The following is an 11,955-nucleotide window of genomic DNA, read 5'->3' as shown; positions in this document are numbered from 1 at the left end:
AAGGGAATCTGAGCAGCTGCAAAGGCAAGACACACAGAGACTAACATCTCCGGTTGCCCATGAAAAATCCCAGGTCACCTTACAGCGAAGCCCACAACTGGCGATCCTGCCCACGTACACGAAGCTTCCAAACATCTTTTAGTGCCTCTCAGTAAAACATGAGTACAGAGCCAAGGATCACCATACTCCATCAAGCCGTGACGTGAAACAGACTGCAGCAGCCATGAACACACAGCCCTCAGATCCGCTGTGCAGGGGAAGTGTGAGGAGCCCGGGGCCAGCTGCTACACCACTCGTCCCCCCAGGCGGCTCCCAGCCAACGAGTGGGTGCAGCAGGAATAACAAGGCAGACCCCCCCCCCCCAGGAGATGGAACTGCTCTCATGAGCAGTTTTGCCTCAAGGACTCTACACGGCCTTGCCAAGCTTTCTTAGAACTCTGCTGCACTCTAAGGGACCTTCCTTCCTCTGGCCTGCTCTGGATTCCTCCCTACTTTCCCTCACAAGCATCTCACCTAATAAATCGCTTGCACATCTAATGGCATCTCGGCGACTGCTTCTTGGAGGGTGCAGACTAACATAAGTGATCTAAGAAAGCGGGCAGTGAGATGGGGACGTGGGAGAGGCTCACTCAAGGCCAGTAGGAGAGGACATCATCTTGGTCAGCAAGTATGACACAGACAGTCCTTGGCACAAGGTGGTGGCTCAGTTGCCGAAGATTTCACGGATGGGGACCTCGGAAGGCGCGCCAGTGAAGGGGAAGGCTACAGCAGGTGGGATGATGCAAGGCATTCAAAAGATTTGGGGGTGAGAGGATGCCTACAAAGACCGTGGAGAAGGCTGGTCACTGCCAAGTTGGATTGCTGCCCTGCAGAGGGATAATGAGGCTGATGAGGGCCGTTTAGGGGCAATTAACACTAAATAAGACTACAGAGCCTCTGTGGCAGCACCCAGAGAACCTCTCCTGCAGTGGAAGAGCAGACACAGCTGAGTGGCAGGCTAAAGAGCTTATTATTAGAGCTTTCAAATGCTCGATTAAGGCAGGTTTGTTATGCAAAAGGCAGGGCCCTGGTAGGGAAACCTGGGACCCTGCAATGTGGGTAGAGACATCTAGATGGTTGCTGCTGATTTTGAAGCCCCCAAAACTCTGGGCTTGCAGAGGGGACACACTCTTCCCTACTAAGAGCTATTGACTTAACATCTATAATCAAAACAGGAAAGAATGGAGAGCAGTAGCCTGAATGCAGTCTCCTCCGTAAGAAGTCATGGTCCCTTGTTCAGTTCTCAGACCTGAGCCAATTTTCACATCTAAAACCCACTGACTGAACAGATGGCCAGGTTGTTAGGAGTAAGAACCCTGCCACACCATGGCCAGGATCTTTATCATGATGATTCCCCAGGCTTCCCCCAAGGGAGCTACAGTCATTAACTTGGGTGACTCTGCACTGGGGGAAGGGGAAGAAGCAGACACTTGGAGGATTATGGGCACAGGATCTGAGTTGACATTGACATGCAAAAACAAGCATCATCCTGAACCTCTGTCCAAGTGAGGGTCCAAGAGACCAGGTAGTCAATGGAGTCCTGGCTGAAGTCTCACTCACCGTGGGCCCATTGGTTCCATGGACCTCCCAGGGGGCATTTCCCCCCAGTTCCCCAAGTGTACAAGAGAAATTTACATACTTGGCAGTTGGAATAACCCCTGTATTGGGCTTCTAGACTATAGAGAAAGCCCAGTGGAAACTTCAAAACCGACTTCCAGTCAAGGCAGTAAATCAAAAACACTATTGATTTGGGGTGAGGAGGGATGGTACAGATGAGCACCACCATCAAAGACCTAAAGGATGCGGGATACAGTCCCTGTAATTCACCAGCGTGGCCCCCGGCGACGCAGCCTGGAGAACAACCATAGACTGTCCTAGATTTAACCGACTTAACTTCTTGCTCACAGCTCCTGTGCTGGAGGTGGTACTGTTGCTGCAGCAGATGAACAGGGCACCAGGTACACAGCCAATGACTTGGCAAGTGCATTCTCTTTTTTACTTTGTAAGGCTTTTTTGTGTGTCTCAGAATTTTTTTTTTTTTCTCATATTGTGGCTGCACCACGTGGTTTGTGGGATCTCAGCTCCCTGACCAGGGATCGAACCCGGGCCATGGCAGTGAAAGCGCCGAGTCCTAACCACTGGACCACCAGGGAGCTCCCTCAGAAGGTTTGATTGAATGGCAGACAATATGTGTAAGTCTGGGTAAACAGCACAGGTTTCCCCAGCTATCAGAAAGAGCATCCCTATGCAACTTTGGTAATCTGAAATGGCACAGTGAAGAAGCAATTACCTTAGGACATGTTGGGCTGCACCCCGCAGGCCTCCAAGGCCTGTGCTTGCCCAGCTTCAAGACCAAAGAAAGAGCCCGGAGTCAGCAGCAGAGACATCAGTAGTTTAATGAGTGGGGGAGCTTACACGTCTGAAGCAAGGTCCCTGAGAGACACCCCACCGTGTGCTGCTGCCAGCAGACAGGACATGGCGGCAGTCTTCACTCCGGGGGTGTGGCGGAGGGGGGAGATTACCAGTTACAGGGGAATCGACGTCAGGTGGGCTAATTAGTTACCAGGGAAACCAGTAGAGGGGCACACCCCTCATCCCCCCTTTTTTTAATAAACTTTATTTTTATTTATTTTTGGCTGTGTTGGGTCTTCGTTGCTGTGTGTGGGCTTTCTCTACTTGCGGAGAGCGGGGGCTACTCTTCGTTGCGGTGGCTTCTCTTGTTGCGGAGCACAGGCTCTAGGAGCGCAGGCTTCAGTAGTTGTGGCACGTGGGCTCAGTAGTTGTGGCTTGTGGGCTCAGCAGTTGTGGCTCGCGGGCTCTAGAGCGCAGGCTCGGTAGTTGCGGTGCACGGGCTTAGTTGCTCCGCGGCATGTGGGATCTTCCCGGACCAGGGCTCGAACCCGTGTCCCCTGCATTGGCAGGCGGATTCTTAACCACTGCACCACCAGGGAAGCCCCTCACTGCCCCTTTGATAAGAACAATCACCAGCTGGGCCTGGGGCAAATAGTAGGAAGGTCAGTCCCGTGAGCAGGTGCAGGTGAAGCAGGCACTGGTCGGGCAGGGGATGGACGAGAGCAGGAGAACAGCATCCTGAGTGGCCTGGCCACACGCTCCACCCCTACGTGCCCTGCACGGCCCTTACGATCTTGGTCCACCCCTCTTCTGCGATATCCCTGGAGTCAGGTACGTAGGGCACTGCAACCAGATACCACAATACGATACAGACAGCAGCAGCCAAGGAGTATCAAGGGTGTGATACCTAGTACGCTCAGAACAGTCATTTGCCAGGATGTGGGCTAATTCTGGAGCCAAGCGCTTACTGGGTCAAAGGAAAGGGAGTCAACAGCAGCAGTGCCCTGTCTGGTTATACGGAAGGCAAGGCCATCCCTGGTTTTCATAAATCCAGAGCCACCTCCTTGGGGAGGGGAAGACCCAGCTTTAAAAGAAACATGCTGGTGGCCTAGCCAGGAGTCAGCAGCCACAGTACAGATCTATCACCCCATGTTATGTTGCGTGCCATTAGGGGTGGACGCATTAGGTCTTTCCAAACAAAAACAGTTACTCCCACTGGTTGGACTCGTGTGTCCAGAAGCCAGCCTATGCCATTCCACATAGCACAGCCCACGTGGGCTCACGGGCAGTCAGTCGCACGGTTAACATTTACCAGTGGGGGTCCTTCTAATGTACTGGCACGTGGGACAGGAAGGTGGTGAGTCTTCTTCCCCATGGTCAGTAGTCCCCGCATGGTCACTGTAGCCGGGTCAATTTTTCATGGAGGTCCAGAGGAGGACGACAGCAGCACCTCACTGCAGGCCCAGCAGTCAGACTCATCTTGCAGTGAGGCCAGAGTCGCTGCTCAGTCCTCAGGTGGATTTCCTCCCTCAGACGAGGAACAAGCTGTAAGGCATCTCACAGGCCCGGCACAGGGGAGAGCATGACAATGAAGCAAAATGCAAGCAGTAACCACGTTCTGAGATAACACCACACCCTCCTGTGGTTTTTATCCTGGTCTGCAATACAGTTCAGAAAATTCAACTTTTCAATAATGTAAGAAAGTGTCTACAATTTATTTATTTATTTATTTATTTATTTATTTATTTATTTATTTATTTATTTTTGGCTGTGTTGGGTCTTCGTTGCTGCACATGGGCTTTCTCTAGTTGCGGCGAGCGGGGGCTACACTTCCTTGCGGTGCACGGGCTTCTCATTGCAGTGGCTTCTCTTGTTGCAGAGCACGGGCTCTAGGCGGGGCTTCAGTAGTTGCAGCATGTGGGCTCAGTAGTTGTGGCACACGGGCTTCAGTAGTTGTGGCTCACGGGCTCTAGAGCGCAGGCTCAGTAGTTGTGGTGCAAGGGCTTAGCTGCTCCACGGCATGTGGGATCTTCCCGGACCAGGGCTCGAACCCGTGTCCCCTGCATTGGCAGGTGGATTCTTAACCACTGCGCCACCAGGGAAGTCCCTGGAGAGACTATTTTATATAGACATTCCCAAAACAATTATTTCTATAGAGTTTACCTAAAAGCTCTTTTTTCTCCTTTACTCTTTTTTATCTTTTAATTTTATTATTTACTTTTGGCTGCAGCGAGTCTTTGATGTGTGGGCTTTTCTCTAGCTGCGGCGAGCGGATTCTACAGCGCAGGCTCAGCAGTTGTGGCGCATGAGCCCAGCTGCTCCGTGGCATGTGGGATTCTCCCAGACCAGGGCTCGAACCCGTGTCTCCTGCATTGGCAGGCGGACTCCCAACCTCTGCGCCACCAGGGAAGCCCTCTCCTTTACTCTTAAGGATCACATAAGATTAAAGTTCCAGAGAGGTCAGGTAGATCATTTACATCTCAAAGGCACAAGAGAAATACCAATTCCTTGTAGAGAGCTAGCTTAACCAATGACAAAAGGCTCACTTTGATACAACAGTACAGCCAAAAGAGGCCATTGTTCTCCAGATCTCTGGGCAGCCCCCATTCAGCAAGGACAGCCACCCTGGGATTTCCCCTTAATTTTCGGGATTACCCCTGTAACTTTGGGGCCCTACGTGTTAGTGGACAGCCCCCGCAAGTTTCCATTCCCGTCCTGTATTTCCCGACATCTCGGCACTCACGGGAGTTTCCTTGGTCTCCCGGCCAATTGTTGGGCTGCACCCCGCAGGCCTCCAAGGCCTGTGCTTGCCCAGCTTCAAGACCAAAGAAAGAGCCCGGGGTCAGCAACAGAGACATCAATGGTTTAATGGGTGGGGGAGCTTACCTGTCTGAAGCAAGGTCCCTGAGAGACACCCCACCGCGTGAGGCTGACTGGGCAGGACATGGCGGCAGTCTTCAGTCTTGACTCCTGGCAGGGAAGGGGAGATTACCAGTTATAGGGGAATTGATGTCAGGTCATTAGTTACCAGGGAAACCAGTAGAGGGGCACGCCCCTCACCGCCCCTTTGATAAGAACAATCACCAGCTGGGCCTGGGGCAAGTAGTAGGAAGGTCAGTCCTGTGAGCAGGTGCAGGTGAAGCAGGCACTGGTCGGGCAGGGGATGGACGGAGAGCAAGAGAACAGCCATCTTGAGTGGCCTGACCATACAGGACACATCTTGCTAAGGGATGCACCAATAAATCCAGAAAAGCACAGATGCCTACAGACACAGTTCAAAGCTATGGCGGCTGGATGCTGAGATGACGAGTGCAGTTCCCGGGGAAGGAGCTTGGTGGTGCCACTCTCATTGCTCGGGGTGTGTGCTGCCTTTATAACAGCAAAACAAATGCTGGACGCTATTTTCACTTTTCACGTTTTTTTTTTTTTAATTAATTAATTTATTTATTTATGGCTGTGTTGGGACTTCGTTTCTGTGCGAGCACTTTCTCTAGTTGTGGCAAGCGGGGGCCACTCTTCATCGCGGTGCGCGGGCCTCTCACTATCGTGGCCTCTCTTGTTGCGGAGCACAGGCTACAGACGCGCAGGCTCAGTAATTGTGGCTCACGGGCTTAGCTGCTCCGCGGCATGTGGGATCTTCCCAGACCAGGGCTCGAACCCGTGTCCCCTGCATTGGCAGGCAGATTCTCAACCACTGCGCCACCAGGGAAGCCCACGTTTTTTCATAAAAGCGAAAATACTCTTCAGATTTCTTTCAGTTAGCATAAACAGGTACTAATGGAGCTGATTTTTGTAAAAGCAAGGTGGCATAAAGCAAAAAGTGGGGAAACCTGTATTGATACCAGAAATGGCTATAACTCTTCTTCTGTCAGGCCATTCGTGTAGGGGGTTGAATCAGTCTAGCGAGGAGTGTAGTTGGGTTGGGGTGGTGGTGTGTCTATGGTTACTTGCAGTGGACCACAGACTTCAAATTACTCCAGTGGTGAGCCGGTGCTTAGAGTAGGGCTTGCACCCTCAGCTTTCAACAGACCTTGTTGCCCACGCTCTTACCCTCTTGCGGTGGTAGATGGATTGTTCTTGATACGTGGTGCTTGCTAGCTTGCTGGAAAGGAGGATGGGGGTTGTCGCCTTGGTCCAGTCTCAGTCTTAGGCAAAGCCCTGTGTCCCTGGGCCTTGGAGATGGGCCTTGCTCAGTGATCCTTCCCTGCCTCCCCGTCACAGTTGAACTTTGCCTTATTTCTTTGGCAGGTCTCCTGGGGGAAAGACTCCTGCCCTTTCCCCAGCAGCTGGAAACTTCTAATGGCCCGGGTCTGGGACTGTTTCCTGACTCTCTCACAGGGCAAAATGGTTTTCTTTGACCCTTCCACCAGCCCAGTGGGTCTTCGCCTGTGCCACGGGGGCTAAAGTGTTCGCTGGCCTCTCCCTTTCTGTGTTTGTCCGCCTGGGAGAAGATGTGGGCCGGGGGTCACGTCTTTTCTACAGCGCCAGCCGCTTCCCTCCTCCAGGTCTGCACCCTGAGAAAGGCTTTCTCGGAGAGCCCAGTGGAGATCCACGGAGAAGAGCCTGCAGCTGGGTGAACCTGAACCCCGCCTCTTGCCGTGGCTCCCAAGGGCCTTATTCTTTCATGCTCGCCTACACCAGCCTGTGGCAATGAGTTCAAAAGTTTACCTCAAGTCTTGGTATTTCTTCCTCTTGTGCTCCTCCAGAAGGGGACCTGTATTCCTTAGACTTCAGGCTACTTGGTTACCCTGCAAACTCAACTCTCTCTAAGGGGTTCAAGGCAAGTTATGAGTTTGTAGTTAACCCAGCCTTTTCTTGTTGTTAGGCTGAGAGCAATACTCTTTCCAGTTTTCTTTACGTTACATGGAAGTGGAAGTTCGCCCTGATCTCTTCATGTAAACTAAGAGTTCAACCATTGATGACAATTGTGCACAGGTGTACAGGGATCGGCTAGAATTTAGAGCAGGACGGGGACGTGGCAGGACGGAGAGAACAGAGAGAACTCTGAAAAGAAACTCAGACCCTTGTTGAGTTTGGAGTTCACAAAAACACGCTTTCAAGGAGCAGAGCGTGACCCAACAAGGACAGGGAACTGTATCTTGTAATAACCTATAACGGAAAAGCATCTGAAAAAGATGTGACTGTGAATCACTTTCCTGTACGCTTGGAACCACACAACATTGTAAATCAGCTATAGTTCAATAAAAATTAAAAAGAAAAAAAAAAAGGAGCATAGCGTGAAGGGCAACAGAATTCACAGAAGTGTGGGTATGTTGAATGGTGGCAGCCCTACCTGTGTCACCTGTGGATAAAGCTTGTAGATCCCTTGCCTGAGTCAAATGGACATTTAAAAGGTCAAGGGCCACTGGAGGAAATCTACACTGCCCTGGCCTGGGGCCCTGGGACAGACCGGAGCTTGGGGAAGGCAGAACCATCTGGGTGGGTGGGGCTTGGATTAAATGTAGGGTCGGGGCTACACTGAGAAGAGAACAGGATGCGGAGCCGGTGACCGTGCAAGGTTTGGGTGATGGAGCTGGAACAGTGCCTCGGACTGCTTGGCTCAGAGGAAAAGGAATATTTAAACTGAGACGTGTTATGTTGCATGAAAACCCACCACCACGTTTCAGGTGACGTTAACATTAGAGCTCCTTTTGGTGGCAACCAGTTGGAACTGATTCCGGCTTAACACACAGACACACACACACAAAGAGAGAAAAGAAAGAGCAAAGAGCTTTCGTAGAGGGATATAGAAGTTGAGGAGAAAACAGATAACTAATAAGGACCTACTGTATAGCACAGGGAACTCTACTCAATCCTCTGTAATGACCTATATGAGAAAAGAATCTAAAAAAGACTGGATCTATGTATAACTGATTCACGTTGCTATACAGCAGAAACTAACACAACATTGTAAATCAACTCTACTCCAATGAAAAAAATTTTTTTAAAAAAAGCAACTTTCCTTTCTACCAACAAAACAAAACAAACAAAAAGAAGTTGAGGAGAAGAAACCAGTGCCCCTGGGGCTACCTCAGCAAGAGGCCAGTGACTTTCTCTCTAGAGCTGCAATTACAGTGCTTCAGCTGCTGTGTCCCAGGTTTTGAATTCCTTGTCCCGGAGAGAAAAATACAATTGAACTACCTTAGATCAGCTCTCTAAAGAGCTATGGTTAAGGAACAGGGCCACTTAGCACAAACTTGGGGGTGTTGCTAGAATCATCAGGGCATGAGGAGTCACCCCAAAATCTCCGATGCAGTTTTACAAAGTGAGAGATCACGGGTGAGGACCGTGGGAGCTGCATAACTAGTGAAAAGGAGAGGACGATGTTACCATCACACAGTTCATTTAACTGTTTATCTAGAAAATCCCACAGAATCAACAGAAACAAATGAGAATTCATAAGACAGCTCAGAATGATCATCACAATCATCAATACCTCTAATAAGTAAGATGAATATATTGGATACAACATTCCCATTCACAATACCAGTTTTGTTAAATTATAAAGTTCCTAAGGATAATCTTATTAAAAATGTGTAAGAGAGGAACAAAAAAGAAGATTTAAGTAGATGAACCTGAGGCTGTTGGATTTTCACAGCTAACTTATAGGCTCAGTTTCAACTCATATTTCAACGGGATTTTTTAATTTGCTAAAATTGTCTAAATTTTATCCACAAGAAGAAACAGATGCAAAAAAAAAAGAAAAGAAAAAAAAAGCTTTCAAATTGCTAGAAACCAATGAACTTTAATGTAAATACATAAATATTGGACACAAATTCTGGAAACAGCCCAGAATATGAACAGTAGTTTCTCCATGGAGAGAGATAAGGAATGATTTTTTTTTTCTTCCTTATAGGTATACTGTTCTCTCCAGATGTCTACAGAAAACTGTGTTCATAAAAGAAGAGAAATGAAAAGTGGTGGGTGTTACTTCTAATAGACTTTTGAGTCACTACTTTTTTGGATATATTTTCCTCTAGTCCTCATATGCAATTTAAAAACAAAACTGAGTTTATAGTTCATTAAACTTTTTTTTTTTTTTTTTTAACAAAGACAGAAATTCAATGTAGAAAAAAAGACCTTGCTGGGAAACAGTCAATGGGAAACACGCGAAACATTTCACAGACGCACAAAAAGCTCACATTGTAAACAGGATTAAGCTGCTGTAGGTTCCTCATCACATCAGGGTTTCATTTTGCTCAGCCTGAGATCTCGCTTGATTTCAAACTGCCTGTGATCCAGTTGGTCTAGAAAAGCTTTCCCTTCAACGTACCCCTCCTTCCCTTGGTTGTGGGTGGCTAGTTCTTCGCCAATGCCCTCTTCCTCCTTGAAGCTCTCCCAGCCCAGCTTGGACTTCTCTAGGGTGCTCATCTTCTGCTTCTTGGCTCCTATTTCCCCCAAAAGGCTGCTCATGCCACTTGATCTTTTTAACTCTTTTCAGGTGTGGCATGGTATTATGATTCTGCTAGTGTTGGAGGGTCTCCTGCAGAAGTGGGCGTTGGCTGTGGCTCACCGTGGGGACCTATGTAGTTCATTAAACCTCTGAATTCTGCTTTTCTTATTTTAATTAAGCATGTTCTCCTATTAGTGAAAAATGAGTTTACCAATGTTAATATCCTACTTAATATCCCATTGACTTTAGTCATTTGCAAATTTTCAGTAGCAAAAGTAGTACTAAAATAATTTTGTGCTTACAGATTTCTGTATTTGAGATTATTTGCCTTAATAAAGGTTCTCCAAATGGAATAAAAAGGCTCCTGATACATATTGCCAAATTTCTTTTAGGAAAGCATATACTATAATTTATTCTACTCTGAACAGAATAAGCATAACTTTATCAGTACAGGGTAGTATTATTTTTCTTAATTTTTTCTAATGTGCTAGACAATTAAAAAGAGCAGATAAGATTACAAGTAACTTTTTTTTCTTCAACTCTTTTCTATCCTTTGTAATACCTTATAATGGTGATGAACTACTTTTATAATCAGAAATGCACACAAACAAGCCTTGTGCAGAAAAAGCATAAAGCTTCTCCCACTGGGGGGCCCCAAACCCTAAGCCAACTGTCTGACTCCACCAACCAGAAGAGGAACTACTGCAGTTGTTTATAGCCTGCCAGGAGCATCTTTCCAGATCATAGATCACAGGTCTTTGTGAACGTTCGCTCTTCAGTATTCAATCCCCCCTCAGGGGTGAAAGCGCGGAGTCCTAACCACTGGACCGCCAGGGAATTCCCCTCAATCCCTTATTTTTGTTCCCAGAAGCTGGCCATTTTTTCCTCTCCTGGTTTCAACTATCTACTTGCTTTTTCCAAAGAGACACGCCTGCCACCACCCGTGGGCTGACACCCTCGTGCCACTGGTTTCTCCGGTAGAGGGAAGCTCTCTCGGTTTCTGTTTGGTCTGAACAACCCAAGAGGAATTTAAAAACAAAACACAGGGGCTTCCGTGGTGGCGCAGTGGTTAAAAATCTGCCTGCCGGGGCTTCCTTGGTAGCACAGTAGTTGAGAATCTGCCTGTTAATGCAGGGGACACGGGTTCGAGCCCTGGTCTGGGAAGATTCCCACATGCCGCGGAGCAACTAGGCCCGTGAGCCACAACTACTGAGCCTGCGCGTCTGGAGCGTGTGCTCCGCAACAAGAGAGGCCGCGATAGTGAGAGGCCCGCGCACCGCGATGAAGAGTGGCCCCCCGCTTGCCGCAACTAGAGGAAGCCCTCGCACAGAAACGAAGACCCAACACAGCCCAAAATTTTTAAAATATATATATATATATAAATAAATAAATAAAAGATTACTATTAAAAAAAAAAAATCTGCCTGCCAATGCAGGGGACACGGGTTCGAGCCCTGGTCCGGGAAGATCCCACATGCCACGGAGCAACTAAGCCCGTGCACCGCAACTACTGAGCCTGCGCTCTAGAGCCCGTGTGCCACAACTAGTGAGCCCGTAAGCCACAACTACTGAAGCCCGTGCACCTAGAGCCCGTGCTGCGCAACAAAAGAAGCCACCGCAATGAGAAGCCCGTGCACTGCAGTGAAGAGTAGCCCCCGCTCGCGCAACTAGAGAAAGCCCGCGCACAGCAACGAAGACCCAACACAGCCAAAAATAAAATAAATAAATAAATTTATTAAAGAAAAAAAAGGAATGTCAAATTTACAATAACACAACCACGACCCGTTTAAAAAGAAGGAAACTAAGGTTAGATTTGCAAGAATAAAAGGCCTGGATTTATTTACCTGTTGTACTTTATGCCAGTCATTGACTTATTTTCTCTCAGCCCCAAATTCACCCTATTTGAGTGCTTTAATGAAAATGAATCTGAGCCCTTTAAATAAGTTGCCAGCGGGCTCTGAAGCTTTGCCAGCAGAGGGCGCTGGAGAGGCACTGCAGGAGGAAAGTCTCTTCCGGTTCTGAGACCACCTCTCCCGGGTCCTGCCAGATGCCTGGCTTCCCCAGTGCCCTCCTGCTGCCCTGCACAGCAGCTCCTCCAGTGCCCTCCTGCTGCCGTGCACAGCAGCCGGCAACACTCAGTGGCCAGCAGCTGCTCCCAGCAGCTCCCTCAGG

This window comes from Eubalaena glacialis, chromosome 17 (assembly GCF_028564815.1).
Source record: "Eubalaena glacialis isolate mEubGla1 chromosome 17, mEubGla1.1.hap2.+ XY, whole genome shotgun sequence".
Classification (NCBI taxonomy): Eukaryota; Metazoa; Chordata; class Mammalia; order Artiodactyla; family Balaenidae; genus Eubalaena; species Eubalaena glacialis.
This window is presented reverse-complemented; position numbering follows the sequence as displayed.